This window comes from Coturnix japonica, chromosome 6, assembly GCF_054131305.1.
Source record: "Coturnix japonica strain WE chromosome 6, WE-NBRP24, whole genome shotgun sequence".
Lineage (NCBI taxonomy): Eukaryota > Metazoa > Chordata > Aves > Galliformes > Phasianidae > Coturnix > Coturnix japonica.
This window is the reverse complement of record NC_140668.1, coordinates 28,421,195-28,438,555: the sequence shown is the minus strand read 5'-3', so window position 1 is coordinate 28,438,555 and position 17,361 is coordinate 28,421,195. Positions and strand designations below refer to the sequence as shown.

Below are 17,361 nucleotides of genomic sequence, written 5' to 3'. Positions count from 1 at the left end.
TGGCCATAAAGTTCAATTATTTTGACATGAAAGATCAATAACAGGAATCTGAAGCAATTAAAGACACATAATTCAGAAGCTGTTCGCCTAAAAACAGTCATGCAGTGAATCTGTTCCTGACTTCAGCTACAGTGTGGATGTAAGTTCAGTCAGTGGTGCTGTTCTTCATATCAAAGCAGTTACATACAATGGTTTAGGCTGTTAACATAAGAACTTATTATTACGCCCTTCCCAAGCACATCCCACATCATGGGCTGCATCCTATACTGTACACAATCTTTACTACCATAACTTTGAATGTAATATTGAAATCTGCCATCATTCATATCTGCGAAAAGCACAGAGACAAGAGTACTCATTTGCTATGTTTCTTTTAAATCGACATTGAAACACAACCTCTTGCATCAAACATTGATCACACTTCAGAGTCACCAAGTTTCTTCACTGAACAAACCAAACTCTGTACTAGGATACCCACTGCCAGGTCAGATCCTGAGCTTTACTACCACTTTCACCCTATTCATTAAAAATAAAATAAAATAAAATAAAATAAAATAAAATAAAATAAAATAAAATAAAATAAAATAAAATAAAATAAAATAAAATAAAATAAAATAAAATAAAATAAAATAAAATAAAATAAAATAAAATAAATAAAATTTTTTAAAAATTTCCCCTTGCTTAGATTAGCTTAGGTATCTGTGCACAACATCAGGCTCTCTATCCACTAACCCAGATGGCCAAGATGTTCCTTCTGCAATAATCAATCTATAGGTGAGCCACCGATAACCTCCCTTTATTCCTCACCAGCCCGTACCACTTTATAATCACTGCTGGCACGGGACACTGGCAAGTGTTGCATCTGCCTTCTGCTCCCTTCGGCAGCAGGTTCTGCAAGTTACAAGTGAGTGGTACCAAGTCATTACCCCGTGCTTCCCAGCTCTGCACCAAGATGCCTCCTGCCCAAAGCAAAGCTGATAATAAAGACCTTAATGCAAAAGTACTGTATCCCTTTAAGTGCTTATTTCATTCCCAGTGTCTTCTCCTACTGTTCCTTTGCTGTAATAAGCAGACAGCTGGCACCAAACACCAGTGGTTTTTTTCCTGGGTATGCTAATGATCAAACATAAAAGATAATGTTAGTCACAGTTAGGTACAGATGTGACTTCGGCACTTTCCCTCCTTTTCTATTTCCTTCTGCTGCCTTTGAAGGAAGACTGCAGCCAGTAAAACTTAGCAGTGAAGTATTGCTGCTCTCTATTTTGTTTCAATTGCAAATGCTACTGTATCTGGACAGATGTTGACTGCCATTTCATCTGAATTGGCATAAACAAGATCAACCGTTAGGACAGTCAGTGTATGTAAATAGATCAGGGAAAAACATCTCCCTTTTTTCTAACTTTCTATCCTAATTTAGCAGTCAAAAATTCATTATTTTAAGTATTTCAACCAACTACAGTATAGGTTAGAAACAGGAAAAAAAGAACTATGGATTTTGATTATACCTTCACCCCACCAGTAGGCAAAATTTTCACATGGTACTTTCAAATCTATAATTTTCAACCAGATTCGCTCACCAAAAGAATCTGAAAAGCAAGACAGACCTGTGCCACTGACAAGCTTTAAAGCCAGCCTGCTTGGAATCTCCATGTCTATTAAAGGTAAAACACTTCATCAGCTCAAGCTGCCAGCAAGTTCTTCAGAGGAATCTCCTGGCCTTGGTATTATTTGCATGCTTTGTCCAGGGACAGAGCATTTGTTTCTTAAAACTGGAGCAACCAGCATAGTGCAGCAGCCAAGCCAGGTCATGCTGCCCAGATTCTTCCCGGCTGCTCTGCTGACCAGTTCTGTGCCAAGCTCACCTGTTCCCCATACAAGCCTTTCCAAAAACAAGTTCCCTTCTGGCTCTTCTCCAAAGAACCACTGACGCCTGGGCTTCCCATGACCACTGGGACACAAACAAGGTAGCAAGAGCAATCTTAACCTATCTTAAAGTGAACAACAGTTTCTGCATACAACTAGTATGCAAGTTTAGCAGTAGCCTGTGTTACCTGCCATGGTTTTTGCTTTTTATTAAATATTCACATGTATTCTCTTCCCTTATTGTTTTTGGCTAATTTATAAAATTCAAGGTGACGTTTTATTTTATTTTATTTTATTTTATTTTATTTTATTTTATTTTATTTTATTTTATTTTATTTTATTTTATTTTATTTTATTTTATTTTATTTTATTTTATTTTATTTTTTGCCTTCTCTGGTTCTGTGGAAGAAGCCTGTGCCATTCCAGTTGTGTGAGCACTGACAAATACATCCCTGAGAGACAACCAATTAATTAGTCACAGGGAGGCTTAATCCTAAATCCTAAATAAGGAGGTAAGATCATGGAGGCAAAACCTGTCACCTTTGCCCAACGAGCCTGGAGGGAGAAAGACCGTTACTGCACAGTCCAATCCACTTACATGATAGAAAAGGATGCTGGGATGGAAAGTATAATAATCTAAAAACATTCCACGAGAAATAGTCTACAATTGCATGGGCTACAGTCTCTTCCCAGTGCAACAAATGAATCAGAATATCAGCAGCTAAGTGATGGGCAGTTATTTAATGAGTTAATCTCATTAGGATATTTGAACTCTCAGAAGAGGCTCAAACCATTAGCTACATGAGAGCTTTGAAATAAGCCTTTCAAAAGGACTATAAGAATATATTAAAAAGTGGTTAATACACTGTGAACTTTACCAGGGTTCCCTTTGGATCAGGCTGTCTGCCAGGAGGTTTTTCTGGGGAGCTTCTCCACAAGTCCTGCAGACACAGTCACTAATAGGCTCAAGTTTCCTCTAGAGCCCATCAAGTAACATCACCAACAATTTGGATTCTGGCAGTTTCTAAGGTTGGCCTCAATATGTTACACAGTTTCACCTCGCTTCCCAATTTTTAAATCCTTTGGCTTTAAATCTGGATAGATAAAATTGAACTAGTCATCACATTATATACTTGACTAAAAGACTTACAATCATACTTTCAAATACATGTTATTTAGCCTCGCATTATCTGCAGTGGCTGTATTATTCCCTCTAACCTTTTCCTTTCCTTAACTTGAGTTTGTGCACAATCTACATTTATTTTAGTGTATAATTAACTAAGTTAAATACAGCAGAGTCTCATTTCAAATAACATTACATTGTCACACCATGTCAAACAATTGCAGCTTGAATTCAGATTGTATGACTATTTCCTGCTCTCTGTTTATTTTTATTAGCTCTAGTGGAATTATTCATATCAATAAAGTGAACAGCATTTGACCCTCTAAAAGTAAATGAAAGACATTAATAGAAGAACCTAGAGAATATCTTCCAGCAATAATTAAAACTCAGAGCAGAATAATTTTTTTCAGTCATTATAAATCATAATGAAAAGTGGATACTTAATGTCTGATTGTTCAGATCTGCTCTATGAAGGCAGTCAGGAGATGTCCAGCTCTTTTAATTGCTAATAATTATTTTGCAGTTTAAGAAGCAGTGATGTAAAAGATTCTTATTGTTTAGAGTATTATAAAATTTAACTGTAACTAATGCATTTTCAAGAGTTTGGGGAACATTATTAAAGTTCATTTCCATGCTGCAGCTGCAGGAGTTAGAATTATGAAAGTGAAGAAGCTGTAAAATTGAAAAGGTCAGCAATGACATTCATCTATTCCAGCTGTCAAATCAAGGGAATGTTAACAAAACTAGTCTCTGGTAGAAAAGCTAATTGTCTACATGTATTTTGGCTGCTCCAATACATGTACTCTACTGTGGCTAATCTATAGAAAGACCATGCTGGAACAGCTCATCCTTTTTATTGAACAGGGCTTTTGCAAATAATGGAGCCTCATTGCTCCAAATTAGCAAGTTCTAGTAACTGCATAACTCCAACCAACCTAAAAAGCAGCAAAATATTCCAAGACAGTGTTTAAGGAAAAAAGCACATGAATGAAGTTTAGAGTCCCCTGGAAGCAGATTTCAACTTTCAGAGTGCTGGGAGTACAGGGCAAATTTAAAATTTTACTCTAATGTTGTGTTCTTAAAAATAGTATTTCTAAAACGTCTCCCGCCAAGGCACGTTTTATTGTACCAACATATAGAAAAGTCTCTATTGCAGACCAAATCTTTTGTAGATGACCTGGATTTAGTAATCCCTCAGTGTGAAGGACCTTCTCTTCAACATTCTATTCCCCATGGGGTGAGGATTGCAAACCTAACACAGCTAAACACAGATTGTCAGTGAAGACTGAGTTTAGGACCTTTGCTATTGAATGACAGACCCCTGCCTTGTGCAGGAGGAGCTCTCAGCAAGCAACAGTGAGAGACTTATGCCTTTTATTATGCACCAAATTCCACCTTCCTCAGACAATGACACTCCTTAGCAATTGAGAGCAAAGAAAAGTGACTCCAGACCTGTAGCATGTCACATATTCAAGGGAATCCAGTGCTTAATCTTCTCTAGACAAATTCATTGCAAGCCCTGCTTGCTATTTGCTATTATCTGTTTTTGTATTTTCACCTTATATGTTCACAGGTGTTCACAACTCTACCAACCACAAGTAGCTGACTGTCAGTGTAAAAACCATACTCCTATATTGCACCATATACATCAACTCACACCTCAGTTTATCTGGTGTTATGCAATACAGATGTGTCAGAAACAATCCAATTTGACCAATGGCAACATATTATTAGGTCAGTATGTAGCTTTCTGGGTAACTTTTTAAAAATCTGTTATCTGACCTTTGTGGGGTGTTTTGTTTTTAATATGGAGAAGTATTGCAAAAGCCAGAAACAATACTGCCAATTCATGAAATATTCAAGTGTACAGTTGCAATCTTTTAATAAATGGAAGTGACCTTCAAAAGAGACATCCCAAAGATTAAGAGAACTTTTCCATAGATGGCATTTGTCACTAATCAATGACTCAAAAAAAAACTTACACTCTTCCTACAAATGAATACAAAAAAGATCTTTCAGAATTTTATCACTTTAAAAGTAAATTGTTCACAAAGCACACAGAAAAGTGCATTAATGAGCTAACAAAACAGGCACATTGAAAGGATACTCCCCCCTGCACCTATTGGTACTTATGTCCATATTTAGATCTAGAGAGTCATCTGCACATCCACACACCAGTCTCTGAGGCTAGATGATACTATCAGAATTAACTGCTTTTCTTCAACTGCATTGATATGTCAAAATAAGTGCAACATTTTACTAACCAATTTTCTTTTTCAAATTCACAAAGATGTTGGGCTCTAACTGGGTCATGGCATTGGAACAGATGTAATCTCAGCAGAATACTGTGAGAAATCTGGGCTACATTAATGACTGATCCAATTACAGTGGAAATCTCTAGAAAACCCAGATTTACTAAGAACAAAGAGATAATTATGACGTACTTCTAGGGACAACCAGATGGACCAGCCAGTCTCAAACTCTATAAGGAGGCCAGAGCTGAATGAGAGGCACCCGTTCTGTTGTCTATGTAGTTGAAGATATTCCCATTCTAACAATATAATGAAAACAGATTCCTTTAGCTAACCTCACCTGAGGGGACTGGATCAAAACTAATCCTATACTGGGGAGCAGCACGACAGGGTGACAGAGGAATAGGTACCCAGGAGAGAATAAAAGAGCAGGAATCAAGAAACCACAGGCAGCAAGTTATGTTTTCTCTCCTGAATCTCTCCTGAACCTTCCAAGGAGCAATTAGATACCACGCTTAAGCAAACCCAACAATCTACTGTAGCTTTGCACCCAGAAAGAAAGAAAAATACTTGAGAAATCTGAGTATAAACATAAACATAGTATAAATTCCTTTCAGCAATCCAAAGACAGGCAAAAATTCATAGCATCCTTATCTATGATCTTGACAACATCTTTCAGAGAGATGTGCCTCTCTTACCGCTGAGTAGTCCCATTAAGGTAATTTGGATCTTAGAGGATGTATGATGCTAAACATTTAGTTAATTATAAGTGTTGCTGAATCAAGATTTTTTTCAGATATTTTACCAGAGAAGATATATTACTTTCCACTGTTTAATATTTCTTATTTATAGAACTTGCTGCCAGCTCCAAGCTAGTAAATATTTACATTTCAGGCACTTTGATGGCTAATGTGACCTTTCTGTTGCACACTTTACACCTGTGCTGTATTTTACTTTCAGTGTTAACATCCTTTCTAGTCCACCTTACATTAACAAGCAATATTTAAATATATGCAAATTTCATATTTTAGCTGATGTTTTAGGAACATTTTTTAAGGTCACACTGTTTGATCTATCATACAGACACAGCAAATTTATGCACCATATATCCTATCTCTACTTGTTTTTACCTACATCTGTCTTCTCTGATTGCATTTGAATGGGCTTATTTTCTACTTTAAATAAAAGATTTATGCCTTAGCTGTCAGTTTGCCTTTATTTGAAAATTTAATTTTGTTTCTAGGAGTCTAGATTAACTTATTAGATTTAACTGTCCCTTGTGCTTTGCAGCGATAGCAGAAGTATATTTTCCCTTGTGGAGAGAATACATAAACAAAATGCTCTTAGCTTAAGAATAAAGAATGTTATTACTTAGACCAATACAACAGTTGGTCCGGGATACAGAAACTGATGTTGTGATATTTTTTTTAATTTATGATGGCCAGCAGTGAGAACTGACTCATAAATATGACTTCTCCCAAATCCTGGAGCCTCCAAACAATGCTTTGCAGAAAAGGAATGCTCCCCCAAAATGTCACCTACATTTAGGATACAGAAGCAGTACCACTGGGAAGCACAACTTGATTTTTGATACTCATGGAATTATTTAAGTGAGCAACAAATGAGAATCTGCCTCACTGCTTCCAGTTCATCAGAAGCCTATTTATTGATTCAGTGTGCTATTCCACACTTCGGTGTGACATGTTCTTTACTGTCTCTCAGTAGAGCTACATTCATAATACTGTTAATCAAGCCCTGGAATTTCAGAGCTTGCCTGAAAGGAGAACACGCTCACTGCAGTTGCTGCATGTCATCCTTGCAATGCCCAAAACAGCTGCGTTCTCTGGTGGGTGGGCTTAGGTGTCTGGGGGAAGTTAATCTTTTCAACTGCGTTCATCCATTTTAACCTTTTTTTCTATTTTTGATTTCTAGATGTATCTGGAATTCTGAACAACTCTGATTTTTTTTTCTCTTTATTTTGGAACATCCACATAGACCTGAACAGAATCTGTTTTTAATCAATCCCTACACTGTTTATAAGCTCTAAAAACCTACAGCTCTTGATTCTGCACTCTCAATAATATGCACTGCTTTTGAAAGGAACCGAAGTGTTCCCTCATCAATAATGTTCATAGAAGTGCCAGGAGATTGCAGTATAAGAATATCAGAGCAGAGAAAGTAGAAAATTGAAGGATCAGTATTTACTTAGCTACTTTAGCAAGCCTTCAGTCACATAGCTGTTAACTGTAACCTGATTCACTTTGTTAAATAGTGAACATCACGAGCACAGGACTTTTGTGGAGAAACAGGGATTCATCATACAAAGAAAACAAATATATGTTCATGATAGCCTTCATCACTCACAAAATATCAGCAGAGATTAATTGCACATAAGAAAATGAGGCCCTTTATTCTGCCAGTCAGAGCAATACAGCTGTTATATAATATGATAAGCAGTGATGAAGAATTACACGACCAGCAGTAAAAGAATAATAATAATAAAGGCATTAAGGCAGGCCAAACATGACAAAACTGATCCCACTTGATACCCTTCAGTCTGTGGCACTGTATGTATAAAGTGCCAACAGATTCAAGAAAGGAAACTAATTGTCAGTCTTGGCAACTTCCTAATAAAAAAATCAGTGAAAACAGCACAAAGCATAATCTTCGCATGTACAACACCATTACTAGAAAGTGGAGTCTTCACAAAGTTCTTCAAAAATCTCATCAGCTCAAAAAGCTCTCTTTCAGGAATAACCATAAGTATGACCTACCTTCCATCATACCCATGTAAAGAATATAGATGTAGCATGTAATAATACTTTGGTGTGGTCTGAACACATTGGCAGAGGCACTGGGCAGGTAACCATCTGGCAGGGAAGGCTTATGCTCATTTGCTCTCTTGGTAGTGAGCTTCCTGCTGCTGAAGGGCAGAAGTAAATCTATTCCAGTCATTCCCTTCTGTTGTGATAGCAAAATCTTATCAAGGATGTGTTACTTTAAGTCCTATGACAGCAACCATTTCAAAGCATCAGACAAGACAGATAATAAAAGGGTGAAAACTGCAAGGAAATAACTCATGCACTACACATGTAAAGAATTCTTTATCATGCTTAGGTAGAATAATCCATTACTGTGACAATTATTTAGTTACAGAAGGCACCACCAAATAAGAAACTGGCTGTATAAACCGCTGCACCAACACAGCTGATTTTTTTCCAGCTTCTCCAAAGACAGTATTCTGGTTTTGATTTAACAAGTAATTAATGAATACATAAACTCTGGACAGAATTTTAATCTATCCCAGTGCCAAATAATTAATCATTCATTCCACGTTTAATCCTGTTCTGATAAATGTAATTAATATTTCATCATGGCACTGCAGAGTAGAGCAGTACCTGGGAACAGCGAAAGGCAGCCTTCTGTCTCTCCCGTCATTGCAACTCTGGAGTGAAAGGCACTGTCTACAACTGACAGGTAAGTAATATAGAATACAGTGTTCCCTTGCAATTGTAAACTGGGTTTTATGCATGGCAGACGCGATAGTAAAGAGGCTTTTCTTCCTTTGACCTAGAGCTAAAGTAGCAAATCAAAATAAAAACAAACAATTATAAATACATCACCAGAGCATGGTAAACCATTTGTCTGATCTGACAGCATTTGGGAAACCAGTGCTTGCACCAGTGTCTTAGTCTATACAATGCCACTGAGCATATGGTAGCACTGCGGAGAGAGAATAAAGCATGTGTAGGTTGCCTGCTTCTGTCCATGGAAAGCAGTGCTACATGCACAAACAAGTGGATGAAGATTTAAGTACTAATTTTACTGTAGGGAAACTCCAGCATCTCTTTTGAAAACTTTCAGTGTAATCAAGAACTGTGTTGATAGGTAGAAAATTAAACTGCAGGAAGCCCTATGTTGATTTTACAGGGTGTTTCATCTCAGGAACCCACACAGTTCAGCAAAGAGTTTGTGAAGAAGATTCTACAACAAGCAAATTGCATTGGGATCCCACTGCCCAATTTCTCACAAACAGAGAGGCATCTTTTCACAGTTATCTCCTTGCTCAGCATTCTCCTGTATAGCCACAAATAGTTTTTGCTGGACAAATTTTAACTATACTTACAGTTATAATTCCCTCTCATTCAAATACAGGGAAAAAGAAGAAAACCTACTGCAATTAGTTATCCCAGTTGCCCTGGTGAATATTTACAGTCCTTGCAAGAAACCCAGATTGTGGTGTACGAGTCTCCCAGCGTCACACACTGACACTGAAAGGAGTTCATAATTTATCCCCTTCCAAAGATCCTATATTATGCTGCTATCTCAGCTGTCATTAATCTAACCCTTTCCTACGTCCCAAATCAGTAAGGAGACAACTTTCAAATGGTAGGGGAGTGTCTCTGGCAGAGTATGACTAAACAGAGCTACATGAAATCAAGTGATTTTAGTCCAGGGTCCTGCTGGAGCTGTTTTATACACTAACTCATTTTAACACTTTGTAACTGCTCATTGCTATCTGTAACTTCTAAACAGCTCTTCTAGATAATTATGCTGGAAAGCATTTACACATGTGCAGAGAATGGACAATGGTTTTATCAGCCACGATTCATTTCAAAATACTTTGTTTTCCAAATACTCTAAAAGTGCACCTAACCTTTGGTTACTCAAGCAGAATCTAAAATTGTCATAAACCTGAGTCATTCCCCTTCTCAAAGCACTTCTCAACGCTAAAATAAATATAGAAAGCTTTAAGTACCTAGGAAGTACTAGTATTATGTTCACATGAAACTAAACTTGTTAGGAGCATTGGATCACTGAGGCAAGAATCCTGCTTCTGACACTGACCATCACTAGAAGCTTGAAAGGAATAAAATCCTGCCTTCAATATAAGCTAAACAATATAAGTTTTTACTTTTTGTGTATCTGGATTGATTCAACAGTTCTTTTGCACAAAAGCCAACTTAAAAAATGACTGTATATGCCACATTTTTAACTTCTGCTTGCAGCAATGGATGATATATACCCTTGTTCCAAAAGTCACACAGCCCTGATGGCCAGCTGCTGCACTGTCACCTCATTTCTGAATCCCACAAGGAAACCTTTTCCATATTCATAAGCAGCACATTCATTTCTAAGACCCTGGAAACCTTCACTGAAGCTCCACATTATAATCCAATTGATTCTTTATCTCCTAAGATCAACAAATCCTTAACTCATTGTAGAAAGTGTTGTGAGACGTTTCATATCCATGCACACACATTATTACATCTTTCCAATTATATACGAATTTTACTTCCCTTAAGTCATCCATTCTACTTGTTTAAAATGGGAAAGGTTATTTGTAGATGTGAGTCTACCATTCTGTGTTGGATTTGATGAAGCTGTATTGTGAAAAACATCTCTCTGCTTTACAAGAAAACTGATGCTGAATTGAAACAGCAGCCATTGAATAAGGTTATATCCATTCATGCTAATACGACCTTCAATTAGTGAAGCAAACACATTTTCAGACCCAGCCATTTTATCAGACATTCACTATAGGATGAAGAAATGCTGGTATCCTTGAAAAATTCTACTCTGAGGTGACCTTCTACTTTTCCAGGCTCATTAGGCAAAACAAAAATAATTGTGCCGTTTCTTTCTGGTCTCTCTTCAGAAGATTTTCAGGACACCTCAAATTACAAATAATGATTTAACCCACAAATTCATGCTAACACATAGCATCTTAGACAGTTAACACATTCATTCCGTGCAGTTCCCCAGAGACACTGGTTTACAGTGTTTTCTTTTACTTAGCAGAAGCTATTGGCATTTAAATAGAAACCACTACAAATCCACTTAGTTCAAGATTTTTGAAAGAGTAAATACCATTGTGGCATCCTTAAATCAGCAAAGAAGAATGCAGTAGTGCCTCTTATTTTCCTCCGCATTTTCAAGGACTGGTAGTTTTCTCACTGAGATGTCCAAACAGCAGCAAAGCTCTTCTGAAAGCCAGACTAACTTCAATGTTTAAGTAACAGAATTATGAGAATTTTTATTCATATTCAAAAATATAGCACCTTTGACATGCAAAGAAGTAGAGATACATATCATGCTCCCATTTGTAAGGTTTAATATATTTAAAGAAGTTTGTGGCTGCTAAAAAAAGTATCTATCCAAGCCAAAATGAACAATAACAAGATAATCATTTTGAATTTTCTCTGATTTTTGTATGAGCCTTTTCAGCCACATGCAGTATGCTACAAAGGAGTTAGATATGATGCTTATTTGTATACAGTTGTTAGGTCACCTAAAGAGAATTGAATTAGAGAGAGATGCTTAAGTATCCAAACAGAAGATTAAAAAATTACTAATAAGAAATAATATTGGAGAAATCATTCATCATCTGCACTAAGAACAGTGCAGAGTTCATGAGACCAAAGACCTTAAGCCACAGAAAGACTCAGCTCTTAAAGACAAGAAATCTGGCTGAACAAAGGAGGGCTTTCCTAGGAAAGGTTTAAGAGTTGGGAGGGCTTGAGGGGGATGCCAATGAGTACAGCTGGTATGTGTTGGCACAGCTTGATGAAGTCAGCTGAGGTATAACAGCTGACATTAATTAAAGGTTTGGTTGCACAAGCCTAACAGACAGAATGAGGTAATGGACTGATACAATTCGATCATGATGGATTGCCAGTGCAGAAGAAAGAATCTGAAATATGCTATATTACGTACATTAATACTCTCCCATTTAGTTTGCAGGCACACTGTCTTTTTTCTTTTTTTTGCTAAGATAAAAAAAAAAAAATGCAGTTTGTTAAACAATGTTAGTTTGCATGATCCCAAATACATCCCAGTACCTTGTTTCTTTTGAAAGTTGTCTGCTCATCTGAAACTATTTCACCTAAATTCCCCTGTAGCATTGTCATCATGCATGCATTCATTCTTCTCTAGCACTTAACCAAGTAGGGGAGCATGGAGACATTTGTGGGCCTTACACATACTACTACAGCCCTGGTAACACAGCCAGTGAGATTCTGAGGACGTAGAACTTTCTCTTGTGAATCACATGAAAAGAGCTCTCTCTAAATCAAACTTTAAGCTGGTAAAGGGCAGTTGGGCTCTTATATCACCATTTGCTCTGAAGCTTTGAAGAGATTTTCATAACTTCAGCAAGCAAATGTTTGCACTGCTTCCATAAAATCTCTTTCAGCCAGGGGATCAAGCTGGACATTTAAACCAGGCTCCCATCCCATGACTGGCTCCTGCTGAAATTTAGCTCCCTAAATACTGCTGTGACCACAAGACTGGTGTTTTTCACATTTCTGAGTGGAAGTTCTTGACATTTACCATTTTCCTTTCCCTAGACTACACGAACTGCAGCAGCAGCAGAGAGCAGGAGTCCGCGGGAGCGTTCTGTACATCCTTCCTATGCCCCGTTGCTTAAGCACAGCCCGCGTTGCTGCTGCAGCACCAGCCCCACCTGCTGCCCCTCGCCGGCAGCTGCAGCCAGAGCCAAAGCCAGGGCACGCAATGCGAGCAGGCGGTGCTCTCCGCAAAGCTCGGGCTGCTTTTGTGGGTTAGCAGTATTTACGTGACCTTTCCCTGGATGGCAGTCCCAGAAACTCGACTTTCTCTACACTATAATAATAATAAAGGAAAAAGGCTCTGAAATGAATGTGGGTAAGTGCAGTCGTTAAGGTGAAAACTCAAGCAGGAGGCCGTCAAGCAGCCCCACAGCTCCTCTGCTGAGTTTCTCGGGGACATAGCAGACATAGTGGACCAGGACAGCACATTCACAGGAGTACAGCTGCATTTCCTAGAATGCTGTTTCTAAATTGCACCTTTGGAGCAAAGGAATATCTCATCTTCCCGAGATTATCTTCTGTTGAGCTGCCAACACAAAGTTTATTGCAGCCAATTAAAACACATACACACACTGCTGACTTCGTGCCCACGTACACTTTGCTCACAATTTGCAGGAATGCATGTCAGCTTTTCTTGAAAGGGACTTTCTTTCACAGCTGTTTTGACAGAAGCCCTTCTGATGTCACACAGACCTCAGCCTGAGAAGCAGCCTGGCAGCCAGGCTATAGGGATCCCTTGTTTATCAGCTATTTAATTCATTCAATTGAGGCTGATGCGTCTTCTTGGCTTCATTGGGTTTTGATTTAACTTCTGTTTCTAGCATCTGTAGTGGAATCTTTTATATACAGTCACCTAAAACCATGTCTTGTACACAGGTAGCAAAAGCAGTCATTTGATAGTGTGGTGTTCATTTTGGCAATGTACTTTATCAAAGATGTATTTTGCCTGCAGCAAAACGAGCTGTCAGCTGTTACAATGAACTGTCACATATCCACATTTTAATATGAAAAATAATTATTCTTCCTTTTCTATTAAGCAGCTACCTATTCTTCAGGCTGGAAATCAGAAATGCTTTCACAGAGTATCCAGCTCACTACTGAACTGATTAAATGGGTCGAGTGTAACACTGTAAATATGATCAAGGCAAAAAGCCAGTCAGTAAAATGGACAGTTTTATCCTAATAAAACAGGGAAGCCTTTGCCATTTCTCTGTGGCAGATAGTTAATTGTCCACCTGTACGCAACAACTTCAGGACATCTGGCCACTTAACCAATGAGTACAAGATCCGGAATGCCAGAGGACCCATAAGTGAAATAATGAGTGGTCCGACTCATTTATAGTGAGGTCCCTGCACACAGCTCTGACATCAGTGGTCAAAACTAAATTAAAATGACTGCAAATGCTGGTCTCACTAAATCCCCAACACCTGCCTTAAGATGCAGCTGGGTACATCAAGAGCAGCAGCAGACCCAGCTGGGACACAGACACAACAGCCGAGACAGGGTGGCTGCCTACAACAAAGTTGTGGTTTACCTGCACCCTAATTTAGGATGAAGAATGAGTTCAAAAGGTACTCATACAGTGCGGTCAACACTTGGAACTGCCTCTGTGTAAAACCATGATTCCTTGCTTCAGTCACACTAAAAGCAGCTTCAGCCCAGGCTGAAACATCAACAGAGTTATACAACTAACCCAGCCATCTCCTCCTCCTGCAAGCCCTTCTGTGAGACCCCAGGTAGTCCTGCCCACACAGAAATCACCTTGCTTTATCAAACACACGAAGCTTACTTCTGTTGCTATGGTTCAGGGCTTAAAAATAGACTTGATGTATGGATTTTCTGTTCTATAGGCAGAGCTAAGGTTCAATATATTGATTTGAGCTGTAGGGCTTACTTCATTCAGGGTGCAATCAAAGCATGTGGATTTTTACAACCTCAGGTGGACAGTTTTGATCAGACTGCAGGTGTAGAAGTTAGACAAAACTGCATGAGCATGTTAGTTGGCAATGCTGACATATCTGCATGCTTTCATCCCTAAAATGATCCCATGTCATATGCTTTTAGTGAATTCATTTCCTCCGGATAGCTCTAGTGAGCTGGTAAGAAATACCTTCTAATGAGGCAACTGCCCTCACTGCCATTTTATCAAGACTTAACATCACTCCTTCCCATGTGGTGAGTTTAACACAGGTACCTTTGTTATCTCACAAGAAGAGCAGTGATGGACTTGGAAGGCCAAGAAGTTTTGGTGATTCATCTCCCCTGCCTGTACTCCTGGTCAAATACAAGGAGGCTAGGCTAATGCATACACAGTTTACTGGAGAAGTGGTAGGAAGTTGTTACCAGCTTATCTGTTTCATTATAGTAATAAGTTGTCACACAGAAGCCCCCAGGCACCCTCAGACTACAGGGGGCTACCAAAATACAGGAATGAAGCATTAACTCATCACACAGAGAAGGAAAATAAGATAAGGACAATAAGATAAGGACATAACAAACCAAGGGTAAAAACAGGACAAGACACCAAATATCCCTCTTCTCAAGGTGAATTTCTCCTCTGCTGAAATGGACAACCATCTATCACCCTCCATTTTGCTTATGCTTATTCAGTTGCAGAGAAATCTGTCTGATGAAGTGAAACACCACCTCCAAGAAATGAGGTAGCTGTTAAGTGAGAATACTAGATTCACACAAGTGGCAAATGCCTTAGGACTGATCTGTTCAACGTGGAACAGAAAACAATTTTGCTTTTTTTCCTTCCCACAGGGCATAAGTCTTCCCTGTCTCTCTGTTGTGCTAGAGAAAGCAAATTTCACCAGAAACTGAATCCATTTACAAATATTTTGATAGATTGAGGCAGCTGCTCAGGAAAAGAGAAAGATTAAACACATGCAGTTAAGATACAGTGTCACACGAACAGCTGTTGAAGTGACCCACAGCCCATGTGGACTTCATTTTATTTATGTCTTTAAAAGACTATGTGGGTTTCTGTGTAAAATAGAATCAATGTGAATGCTATTTCTGTTGGTAATAAATTAAAGAAAAATCTTAGATAATTAACCCTCCAAAATGCACAGTCTTGACTTTTTTTACTTGCTTTGGCAGGAAGACAGAAACGCAAAATGTACGAGCGCTGCTCTTGTATACACTCACATCTCATTCTATAGATCTGCTTGGCAACTCCTTCTGAGGCTCTCAGTTTCTGACTGGAACAGGTCATTATGTGCGCACCTCAATCCATCACTTCCGAAGCATCCTGTGAAGAAATTGCCATTAGAAGCCAGTGTAGCGAAACCAGCTATCTTCTATCTAAAAGCATGACTTGCATTTTTGTATCATATCTCATTTTTTTTTATTCTTAACATTACCTATCTGTCTGAATAGTTACTTTCTGTAGCAGCAGAGATTGTGCTGTATCTATTTTTACTGCACCAATCACTGCTATTTTAAGACTGTATAGAGATGTCTACAAATAAAGATTAGCTGAAAGTTCCCAATGCTTTCCTTTGCAACTGTCATTAGAACCTTACCATTATAAAAGCCCATATCTATAGCAGTTATAATTGATTTTGTTTCAAATTCTGGACACCTGAACAGTGCAGTACTCATGATGTTTCAAATACCAGGATCAGGCTACAAACAAAGGGAACAGATTTCAGATGCAGCTGTTGCACTGAATGACACAAACGGACAAATTGCTTCTCTACAAATGCCACCATTTACAACACCTCTTGTCCAGGCTCCATACTGAGCAATCACTATCAGCGCAGAACTGTGATGCTTTACTGCATATACACATCACATTTTCTTACCCTTGCAGAACTTGAGATATGTTTTGACACACAAATACACATGCTTAATTCATCACAGGGGGAAAAAAAAAAAAAGTGAAGGAAAAAACTCTACATAAGTATGTATCGCTGAGAGTTCAAACAATCTTCTTTTCACATGATAAGACCACAACACACAGAGAAAAACAAACTAGTTTGATAGGAGCATAACTTAAACAGAAAACACAGGGTACTCATTACAACAGTGAAGTAGCTGTGCATGGTCAGAGCTACATTTCATTTCAGCTACCCACCGTGGGACACAAATGGGTGAACAGGAAGGTCACCTCAGAGCCCTTCACCTGTTGATGCCTGCCTGGTGGCAGCTGGAACAGGGCAGGACAAGGTTGGGTCCTGCAGTGCTGAACAGGCTGCTCATCCTCAGACAATCAGTACCACAGGATATCTTTGCTCTTTTGAATGTAAGAAGTCATGCAGCATCCAGCATGAGTCCATAAAGAATTTAGCGGTGAAAAATTTAGACTAGTTTGATGGTAAATTTCACAAGAGAAACAGTGCCAAGAGTTTTTAAAGAGTGAGCTTTTTGCCCCCTGACAACAAGCCGATAACAAAAATAACCTATAAATGCCCTATTCAAATGTATAAAATGTCTCTTAATATCTGTTGTTCTCCAAGTGCTTTTCTTGTCAAATTCTACTTTGCAGCTAATGAAAAAAAATATCTCCAGTGTTTCATAATGACAGGACACAGCTAGTTTAATGCCACTGAGGATTAAGGAGGCCTTGAACACAGCAACGTTTGTTGTTTGCCACATCAGAAAACAAATGCTGAAACACTTCATTCAGGGTCTTCTATTCATCAATCTCTTAAACAAAAAACAAAAAAATGGAGCAAAACATCAGGACTAGAAATAACACTGAAATAACACTGTGTGGAACAACATTCTCAGCACTAGTGCCAGCTCACTGGGGAGCTGCTGCTT

The 17,361-nt window shown here is 38.5% G+C and overlaps 2 long non-coding RNA genes across 4 annotated transcripts in view; one reads left to right on the top strand and one right to left on the bottom strand.

Annotated features, from left to right (window-relative positions):
• LOC107319348 (uncharacterized) overlaps window positions 1–17,361 on the bottom strand; it is a 36,813-nt gene that overhangs the window by 15,913 nt on the left and 3,539 nt on the right. For both annotated transcript variants that reach the window (XR_014947507.1, XR_014947508.1), the window contains exon 2: window positions 15,742–15,844. This is a non-coding gene — a long non-coding RNA (uncharacterized LOC107319348). The remainder of the gene's footprint in view (window positions 1–15,741; window positions 15,845–17,361) is intronic.
• On the top strand, window positions 8,663–16,085 carry LOC146760546 (uncharacterized). 2 transcript variants are annotated; one of them, XR_014947512.1, is made up of 2 exons: window positions 8,663–8,715; window positions 15,694–16,085. It is a non-coding gene; the product is annotated as an uncharacterized LOC146760546 (long non-coding RNA). The 2 variants fall into 2 exon arrangements; XR_014947511.1 differs by having other exon boundaries at window positions 12,588–16,085.